This window comes from Rhinolophus sinicus, chromosome 1 (assembly GCF_057876585.1).
Source record: "Rhinolophus sinicus isolate RSI-liver-muscle chromosome 1, RSI-T2T, whole genome shotgun sequence".
NCBI classification, from domain to species: Eukaryota; Metazoa; Chordata; class Mammalia; order Chiroptera; family Rhinolophidae; genus Rhinolophus; species Rhinolophus sinicus.
In genome coordinates this window covers 69,676,983-69,688,247 of record NC_142501.1, presented here as the reverse complement: position 1 = coordinate 69,688,247, position 11,265 = coordinate 69,676,983, and positions in this window count along the sequence as shown.

Below are 11,265 nucleotides of genomic sequence, written 5' to 3'. Positions count from 1 at the left end.
ATGTTTTGCATTGAACACCTAAATTCAAATTCTCTGCTTGTATACTACTTAATACAAGATTATATAAATATTTATAATTATAGAGTTTTGTCGAGACAGCTTTCAAAGAGCTGCCCCTATACCTTATTCTTTTCTGTGTCACGATGACAAATATAGTTCCTATCATGTAGGCAGTGAGATAAACCAGTAACACAACTGTTTATTTCTATCAGATAGGAGATGTAGAATCTATAGAATCTAACTGGAACTGATGCCACCCCTCCAGAGTGATAAAGGAGAACTATTTACAACTGCAATAATTGTGCATGTTTTTTTTAAAAATGCCAGATCCAAAAATGAGTCAAAATTTTTGTAGTAAAATAATTCTCCCCCCTATGAGTTTTTGTTTCTCATTTGTTTGTCTTGTTCTTTTGTTGTTTTTGGTTTATATACCACATATCAGTGAAATCATATGGTTCTCTGCTTTTTCTATCTGACTTATTTCGCTCAGCATTATATTCTCAAGATCCATCTATGTTGTCACAAATGGTCCTATTTCATCTTTTCTTACCACCGAATAGTATTCCATTGCATATATATACCACAACTTCTTTATCCATTCATCTATCAAAGGACATTTTGGTTGTTTCCATGTCTTGGCCACCATAAATAAAGTTGCAATGAACATTGGAGCACACGTGTCTTTAGGGGGGAGGGAGGCGGGAGATGAGGGTAAGGGGGATCAAATATATGGTGATGGAAGGAGAACTGACTCTGGGTGGTGAACACACAACGGGATTTATAGATGTTGTAATACAGAATTGTACACCTGAAATCTATGTAGCTTTACTAACAATTGTCACCCCAATAAACTTTAATTTAAAAAATAATAATAGTTCTATTATTGTTGTTTTAAAAAAACATTTATTAAAAAAATATAGTTAACTACATTATATCAGTTTCAAGGGTACACCATAGTTCTTCAACCTTTATACACCTAAAGAAATGATTACCATAAGTCTAGCAACTTTCTGACATTGTACCATGCTGTTGATATTATTGTTTTGCAATGGGCAAGGTCATATCATACTAATAAAAGAAATACAATTTACTCATTTGAGATAATACTGTATTTTCTATTGAAAAAAAAAAATCATTCTTACCTTGCTTCTTAGGCAAAATTACTAAAGAAATGAACCACAGCACCTGCTGGAGGGCAGACTAAACCAAAACGGGAGTATCTGACTTTTCCTCCATACTTGGGGCAAAAGGCCATCCCTTTCATCTCCAGATTGGATACTCCCAACCCTGAAGCCCTCCAGACACAAGAACAAATGGGGCAGAGGCATGGAAACTCCATTGCATGAGGGAGAGAATGAAGAAAAAAGGACGGGGAACTTTAAAAAGTTGACTGCAAAATATTAAGGAAAGAAGTCGGTCGAGAGAGAATGAGGCCTTTTGAAGTCTTAATTAAAGGAATGTTCTTCCTATCTGTAGATCTGTAGTCCAAGAAGGAAAAGAAGTAAGATAAATTTTTCATCTCTGTTCTTCCTTTGCAGTCCTGAGACCTATAAGACCCTCATTAGAGAAGATGAGAAATCTTCACAATAATCAGATATGCACTTGCGCTGGGGAAGAAGGGAAGGTGGGAGGTACCAGGGATAGAAGGATGACTTGCTCAGGCTACAGAGGAGAAGGAGCTGAAGGAACATTCCTCCCTAACAATTATGAGGTGGCGCTGTGCCTTTTTATCAAGCAAAGAGGAGATGCAGGGCACAGAAGCTGAGAAGACCCCAGGCACTGACGACCTTCTTCCCTTAAGGGTAGTAAGAAATACCTTTGGTGCTCCACAAGTTGTTGCATAAATAAAAGAAAGAATGAAGACTCCCTGATGAATAAATGGCTATGTAGCCTGTAATTTTCCCTACTGGTCTTCTTTCAGGTCATACTACTACTGGTTATTTGTGTGCCCTTGGGTGGTTCCTAAACATTGAGATTTTAGAAGGTAGTAAAATATAAAGAACCATGTTAAAAGCTGATATGCACTTGCCATTATTGTTTCTAATTAAGTAGATTTTAAAAGCACCATCTACTAAAACATCATGTTACAAAAGAATAGGTAGTTTAACCCTCCAAATCCTATAATCTCAGGTTTTTAAAATGAAAGAATTTTAACTTTTTGGAAAAACTTCTTCACACTGCAATTATTTCTTTCATTTTAAACCAACAAGTTTCAACTTAGCCATGAACTGGGGTTTGTGAACCACTTCCCTAGACTTAAGTCTAGACCGCAGCCTGAATAGTTTTCTGCATGAAGAAATTCTTCATCTTTCAAATCCACAATACCATTAACACTATTATGGTGTATAATGAGGCTGACTCATAGGAAATTGCCTACCTTTGGCCATTTTGACCTACAAAAAAATGAAAATGTCCTATGGTTCAACCTAATATCATGATCTCTTTGTATGCACTTGACCATTTTATAACGTCAAATAAATGTTAGAACTATTACAAATGTATTCACAGCAATTCTATGGAATTATATATTTTGTAAAGAAAGTGTTTAATAATCCTCTACACAAGAACTAATGTGTTTTTTGGGGGGTGGGGAAGGGGTGGATTTTTCTAAGTGCTACTCACCATACTTTGTATAGTTGCTGAGAGTCTATTTTAAGGCAAGGGGGACTATTAATGCTAAGTAAATGCTAAATTTTTTAAATGTCAAATATTTAATAACTAAATCTTTATTTACTTCCATAATAACAAATCAGCCTTTCACAAAATCAGCTAAAGATCGTTAGGTGCATTCCATAGTGCTTAGCAGATAATAAACTTTTTAAGACTAGTAAAGGTGAGTTATGTCTTTGGGATGGTTTCACTGAAAAGAGAGGGAAGCTTATAAGCCAAAGGAGTGAGAGGGCCCTCAGTGAACCCATAGCAAGAAGGGGCTGCCCTTATGGGAATAGAGACATCAGGCAATTACTTTCTCCACTTTTTCTGTCAGTATATGAACTCTCCCCTCTCCTGCCCTTATTTTGTTCTTTCTCTGCAGGCTCCTAGTTCCTACTCCCCCATAACATTGGATTACAAGATGGCCCCAAGGCCATACAAAGAAATAAGTGTCTCCCCCTCCTCAGATTCTTGCTTTGGTCCATAAAACTGAAAATTTTCCTTGTTTACAGAGTACTGGGAAGGAAGTATACCTCTCTTTGTTCCCTTCTCTCATTTCTTTCCCTGGTGTGACTTAATCTGATTGGTGAGACTACGAGGAGGGTCCTTGCGTGTGTAGAACCCAGGCTCCAAAAGGTCTTTCTTTTGGAGCCTGGGCTGCCTATCCGTTTTGGGTGCTCTCTCTCCTCTAGGGGTGTGTGGGGTCTGCACAGAATGCTCATCCAATCGTCCCCTGCCCCTGGGATGGAAGGTTATAAGTCTTGGGTCCAGATGATATTTTCCAATTCAGATTTACTAATAACAGAGCTAATATGTTGGTGCCTATTTAAGCCCTGAGTCTCTTTCTAAGTGTAATTACTTTATCCATTCATTCCCAAACTATAAACAGCTCTGGAGCTTCCAACTATCTACCTCAGTCTCTATAGTTCTTAGTTCAAACAAAAGACAGTGAAATAATTTGATTGGTTCAGTTTAAATAAACTGTCTGTCTCTATTGTGGACAGTTACCCCAGTTATGGCCAAAGGGGTAAGCTAACTTGAACCTAATTCTACCTCTTCAGCAGAAACCATGGGGGAAACTCCAAAGAAGGTTAGTAAGTTGGGTAGACCCACCAACAGTCAAAGGTCTCTTTAAGTTATAACATTCCTGGTCTCTAAAATAGCATTCACCCCTAAAGCTGTTATTATTTAATGGATTCCACAATTGAATTCAGTGACAGGATTGTTCTCAATTTGGCAAATAGAAGATCTATCATCCTAGCTCCACATTTAAAAGACATCCGGTATTTCCCACTTTTATTGCAATGTGTTCCTGAAAGTTATGTTATAAAATGGACTAACATTAACCAAACTGTAAAAATAATATTACAAGTGGGGGTTGTATGCCATCAAGTACATTGCAGCCTTGTATCATGTATCAAAGGTCAAAATGGATTGGCTTCCTTGCCCATATACCCAAAGTTGAAGTTGCCTGTACAGTAGCAGGCAGAGCAGCTAGAAATTTCCAAGCCTCTCCCCACCGAGGTCTGCCCTGATGAACACTTCAAAGACAATGATTATAGATACTAGTCGCTGGTCAATTAAAACTATGTTTCAAATCTTATAAATGGGTCTGATGTTCTCTACCCATGATTGTGCTAGGATTGCTACATTACTAGCATATAAATATATAATTCTAAGTCATGCTTACAGAAATAATTAATTTTATAACCTCAAAATTTCACCTAATATGCAAGCTATAATAAATATCAAAAACTGAATTTAAATTAATTTTGCTTGCAACCTAGCAATTCAGAAGGATCTAAGTGAAATGGTTTGGCTTTGGCTAGCCCAGGGCTCTCAAAGAGGCTGCATATATAAGTTGAAACTGAGGTGCTTTTTTTTTTTCTCTCTCAACGAATTTCAATGAAGCTAGGAGAGAATTCAATATCATTCTACTGACCTAGGGGATGAACTCAAAGGACTAAACCAGGTGCTCAGTAAAGTTTTGGTGTTGATGCTAATGATAGGGCTTCTCTGAATAAAAAGCATCTTAAAAGTCAAGATGACTCAATGTTTCTCTCCCTCACTCCTTTCCACTACTAAATTTTATCTACAAGTCCCCACACTCAGAACAAATAGCGCCATTATCATTTATTCTCACTTATCCTCTGCCTACTTGACAATTGTTACCAAGAATCAGCTGCCATGAACAATTACCATGTCATTAACATTCTGGATTATTTAGGGTAGGCTAACCACCAAAACAAAGAAAACTTAATGAATACATTTTTACAATAGGAGTGTATTTCTTCTGTTCTACTTCAAACCACAAACCTATATATGACTCCAATAATTGTAAGATAAAAGACTAGAGCTTGCAGTATAATTCTGAGAAAAGTATCCAATCTCTCAGATTTGATTAGTGTTTAGAAACTTAAAAACGTTTTCCTTGCTCACATAACAGGGCTATTTTAGTCAGTAGTTCAGCTCTCCTACAGACAGAGTCATTGAAGAACCCATGTTTTTTCAATTGTGGGGTTCTACCAATACATAGGGACTTACGTTCATCTGCATACAGCTATCAGGAGAAAGACAACGGAGAAGTCTGCATGGCAAGTTTCCATGGAATAGGCTAAAAGTGGCATGTATTACTTCTACTCCATTCATTGGCTAAACTTAATCTCATGACCACACTTAAGTAAGGTTAACTAAGAAAAATAGTCTAGCTCCATACCCAGGACAAAGAAATTGATTTTAATGAAAGTTAGTATTCCCTGCCATACCCTATCTTCTCAAAAGAAGCTTTAATATAAAAATAATGAACTCAGAGACCTAAAATGGGTAAATAAAGAATACAGATGAGACTTGATCGTCAAAATGGAGTAAGTAAACACTGTACTTGTATCCTTTCATGACCATATCAAAACTACAACTATCACAAAACAACAAACATCACTGAGAATCACCTAAAGTCCAGCTGAAAACAGTCCTACAATGAGGGACACACAGAAGAAGCCACTCTGAGACTGGTAGGAGGGTTGAGGATGGGTAACATGCTGGTTTCCATACCCACGTGTGGCAGTTAAAAATTGAGAGGCATATCTTGGCTGCAGAGGTCCCCCCTGAGATGCGAGGGCTTCCAGCCCCACAACAGGCTCCCTAGCCCAGGGTTCCAGTGCCAGGAAGAGAAGTTTTCGTAACTTCTTGCGTGAAAACCAGCAGCCATTGTAGCTGAGTGAAACAGAAAGTGGCTAGAGTCCCAAGTGCTCCTCTTAAAGGGTCTGTGCACAGACTTAATCGCTGATGGACTTACTTGCTCTGAGCTCCAGCACTGCAGCAGCAACTTGAAAGACACCAGGGACATATGGGGAGGAACTGAATTGTCAGGCTGTAGGACAAGAGCTGGAGGGGCAGTTTTCTCTGAGACAGAAGTACTGGAAGAAGCCATTGTTCCTTTGTTGAGCCCTCCCTGCTCCCGAGGTAAAAATGAAGGCAGCTGCCATACCTTAGTCTCCATCAACCTATCTGACACTGTTCTCCCCACACCTGGTGATTCCAAGATCCCACCTCACCCAACTTGTGGGTCAACTCTTGCCGCTTCCCATAGCTTTCCAATACAAATAGCCTGTCTTGGATCATCCTGCAGACTTCCCTACAATCTCTGAAAGTTTCACAAACCCCCCAAAAGCAGCACCTTGCCTTAGCATGCCCTATACTTCTTGCTAAGCAGCCTCAAGACTGTCACTAGCAGCAGCCAGCCTTAGTTCAGAGCTTAGACTCTCCCAGGTACCTCCAAGCCTAGCACAGGTGGAAGATATATGCCAATCACTTTGTGGCTCATGCCAGGTGGCCCCGGGCAGGACACAGGAAGCAGCTGAACTTGGCCTGCAGCAGAGTCCCTCCCAGGGACTCAGGGACCTGCATAGGTGTTACCCAACTTCAGATGCAGCTGGAATACCACTAGGCCCCTTCACAGACAACAACACAAAGGGCAGAGTGGGAAGACACCAGAGCCCTGCAGAAGCAAATCCTGCTCCATAGGGTCAACCCCTCCACAACAGCTCCTTTACTGTAGTCACAGCCAATCCTCACAGCCAATCAGCCCAACGGTCAATCTCTCCAACTGACATGCAAGCAACAAAGACTCAACTATAACAGGAGGACACACACAACCCACAAAAGGACACACCTGGAGCACCCAGCTCTAGTAACCAGGGAGACTATACCACTGAACCCCACAGCACACCTACTATATAAGGCCACTCTCCTAAAATCAGGAGACATAGCAGCCCTACCTAATACATATAAACAAACACAAGGAGGCAGCCAAAATGGGGAGACAAAGAAACATTTCTCAAATAAAAGAACAGGACAAAGCTTCAGAAAAAGAACTAAACAAAATGGGGACAAGCAATCTTGCAGATGCAGAGTTCAAAACACTGGTTATAAGGTTGCTCAGTGATCTCACAGAGAATTTAAACAAAGAAATAGGAAACATAAAAATGCAGACATAAAACATAAAAATGAACCAGTCAGGAAAAAAAGACTACAATAACTGAAATAAAAATACATTAGAGGGAATCAACAGTAGATTAGATGTAGCAGAAGACTGAATGAGCACTTTAGAAGATAGGGTAGCAGAAAACACCCAATTAGAGCACCAATAAGAGAAAAAGAATGCAGAAAAATGAGGGTATTTTAAGGGGCTTCTGGGATAACATCAAGCATATCAACATTCACATCAATGGGGTACAAGAAGGAGAAGGTGAAGAAAAGGAATTGAAAACCTATTTGAAGAAATAATGATGGAAAACTTTCCTAACCTGGTCAAGGATATAGATATACAAGCCCAGGAAACACAAAGAGTCCCAGACAAGATGAACCCAAAGAGGCCCACACCAAGACACATCATAATTAAAATGCCAAAGGTTAAAGACAAACAAAGAATATTAAAAACAGCAAGAGAAAAGCAGTTAGTTACCTACAAGGGAGTTCCCATAAGACTGTCAGCTGATTTCTCAACAGAAACTTTACAGGACAAAAGGCATTGGCACGAAATATTCAAAGTGATTAAAAAAAAAAAAAAAGCAAGTACCTACAACCAACAGTACTTTACCCAACAAGGCTATCATTTAGAATTGAAGGACAGATAGAAAGCTTCCCAGACAAGATAAGGCTAAAGGAGTTCACCACCACCAAACCAGTATTGCAAGGAACAATAAAGAGACTTCTTTAAGAAGAAGGAAAAAAATAAAGATTAAAATTTTGAATAATAAAATGGCCATAACTACATATCTGTCAACAATTACTTCATTATAAGTAAACTAGATGAGTAAACTTGATTACAGAAGACATAGGGTGGCTGAATGGATAAGAAAACAAGACCCTTACATAGGCTGCCTATAAGAGACTCACAGAGATTGAAATTAAGGGGATAGAAAAAGATTATTTCATGAAAATAGAAAACAGACAAACAAAAAAGCTGGGGTAGCAATACATATACCAGACAAAAGAGACTTTAAAACAAAGACTACAATAACAAGGGACAAAGAAGAACCCGGTAGTCCCATTCTGGATATGTATCCAAAGAAACCCCAAACACTAGTTTGAAGGGACGTATGCATCCATTTGTTCACTGCAGCATTATTTACAATAGCCAAGCTATGGAGGCAACCTAGGTGTCTATTAATGCAATAGCAGATAAAGAAGAGGTGGTATATATATACAATGGAACATTGCTCAGCTATTAAAAAAAATACAATCTTGTTATTGCAACAACATGGATTGGCCTAGAGGGTATTGTGCTGAATGATGTAAGTCAGATAGAGAAAGACAAATGCCATATTATTTCACTTATATGTGGAATCTAAAGAACAAAATAAACGAACAAACAAACCAGAAACAAACTCATAAATACAGAAAACATTTTGATGGTGGCCAGATGGGAGAGGAATTGGGAGGATGGGTGAAAAGGGAGAAGGGATTAAGAAGTACAAATTGGTAGTTACAAAATGGTCATGGTGATATAAAGTATAGCATAAGAAATATAGTCAATAATATTGTAATAAGTATGTACGGTGTCACATGGGTACTAGATTTATGAGGGTGATCACATGATAGGTTATATAAATACCTAATCACCATGTTGTACACCTGAAGCTAATATAATATTTGTTGTATGTCAACTGTAATTGAAATATTAAAAAGTTTTTACAGTTGAGAAAAAAGAATATAAATGAGTGACAGGGGCCTGGTAGAAACTGTTCAAAACTGGAAAGCATTCCAAGTTCCCATATTTGAATCCAGCAGATTGTTGCTCTGAAAAAATGGGGACAAAGTATTGTCAGATCTGATTTTCATGAAATCTAGTGTGGGGTTGTTAATGCAAATTTTTCCAATATTAAATGGTTGGCAACTACTGAATGTTTTCACAAATAATATGCAGGTCACATAAATGTTACTGCATGTCCTATTTGGCCCAAAAGTGTGTACATTGCAAACTGCCTTTAAAATCTAACTACACTCTAAAAATAAAACGTATTTTTTAAAAAGATATAACTTAGTACCCTGAAGTACAGGCTGAAGCTACTAACAGAACAAAGAAACCTCAGAATGGAGGCATGAGTATTACGTAGTATTTATGGACTACCACGTGCTGCATGACTAGCACAACCTAATGTAAAGCAACAAATGACAGAGACGGCCTGTATCTTCATAAATCCTACAAATAACTAGAATAATTATGAGTAGATTCATTCATATTTCTCAGCTTATTGTTTTAGAAATTAGACTATGATTTGTTTATTCATTTAACAAACAGTTACTATATGTACAAGATATTGTTAGCTGCTGCAGAGAAAATAAGAATGACTCAGATTAAACTCTTCCCTTGAGGAAATTATATTTTAATAAGAAAATAGTTTAAGTACATAATGAGCTATAATATGAGGTCAAAACCAAAAGAGACATGAGTGAGTTCTGACTATAAAGCTCAGATAAGGAAAAGATTATATCTGGCTAGGGCTGGGCAGATATGGCTTCATGGAGAAAAAGGCATGTGAAGGTAAGATTTGGGTATGTACAAGCAGAAACGGGATGGTAGGGATTCCGCAAAAGCAGAGAGTATTATCAAATACTCTTCTGGGGAAAGTAAAAATGTATGGGAGGAAGGTGGGTTGGCTCAAAAAAGAAGTACCTGAAGGCAAATAAAGTCTATGATAGTTTGTTTACATATTTGTCCAGTAATTAGTTACATCCTTGAAGCTCATCAGTGGAGCTATTTCCCTCTCAATGAGACAAATCTGTAGCAAAACTGATGCAAATGGTTTACAAAAGTAGGTAAAATGTAACTGATCAAAATTTTACCGACCTCAAAATAGTGTTACTTACAATTGTTACTTGTTTTCAAGTCTAATTAAATTCAGTATTCTTCTGATTTACTCATAATACAGCCTGCAACGTCTCCAAGTGTTATCATGAACTTCTCGTACCAGAAGTCTGCAATCAGTCAGGACCTGAGCTTTCTGGTTACAAGCTGCTTTTATTACATCAGTCACCTCCTGTTCAGATTTCCAATAGGTGACATTTGCATGGTTCCATCTGTCTGATTTATCTCTTTCAAGGCCACATTGTTTCAGTGACATTTGGGAACCTTCCCAAAATGTGGCTTCGATATATCTTCAGTTGGTACAAATTACCTCTGTAGTCAATTTTTCATGATAGAGTCCAAGATATTTCTTTGTTTATTTTAAACAAACATTGTGATATCTTGCCTTGGGTTTATAATTTATATTTGTTTTTGCAGTTCAGAGAAATCTGTTCTCAAGTTACTTTAACAATTACTTTAATGTACTGGCCAAGTACATTGTAATATCTTCTATTAGGATTAGAAATATTCTGATGTATGACAAATAGGAGGAAGTAGTAACTTTTTCACTGACATCAAAGTGTGATAAGTTCTCCAGGTGTGTTAAGATTTCCCATTAGCCTTTCTGAAACTATTCCACTCAGCAACATAACTATCTCTCTTTTAATATTCCTCAATTTCCATCTCTCATCAAATTTTGTGTCAAACCCACAGGCTACACTAATTTTGTTCCCCTACATTATTGAAATGTTTCTATTTAGAACAGTTACAGGCATAGGCACCTTTATATTATTAGTTTTAGGAAACAAAATGTCTGGTCTATTGAGCAAGATATTTTTAAATCAGTTTTTATAGTTCTAAACCAGTGTATTTATTGCCATTATTTCTTTTGGCATTTTAAATTTTGGACTTGAAGATATTTTCAGTGCTGTTACTATTATTATTATAAATATTATTATTTATGATAGTAGCATATTATCCCACAATTCAATATCTGAGTCTGAATTTTTGGATACTACAATAGCCTACTTACAGCACCATGCTGAAAAGTTAAGTCCAAATAAAGACTCCTCATATGTATTTTCCAACTTAGAAGCAAAGACCATTTAATCAAAAAACCTTCTGGATCAAGTCAGGGAGGCAAATTTATCAAAACAAGGGCACATTTCAATTAATGGTGCTTGATATTATATAAATTGCTCATTTTCTGAAATGTATGTAAAAAATGATCTTCAAAAAACTATTTAACACTTTTCATTTATATA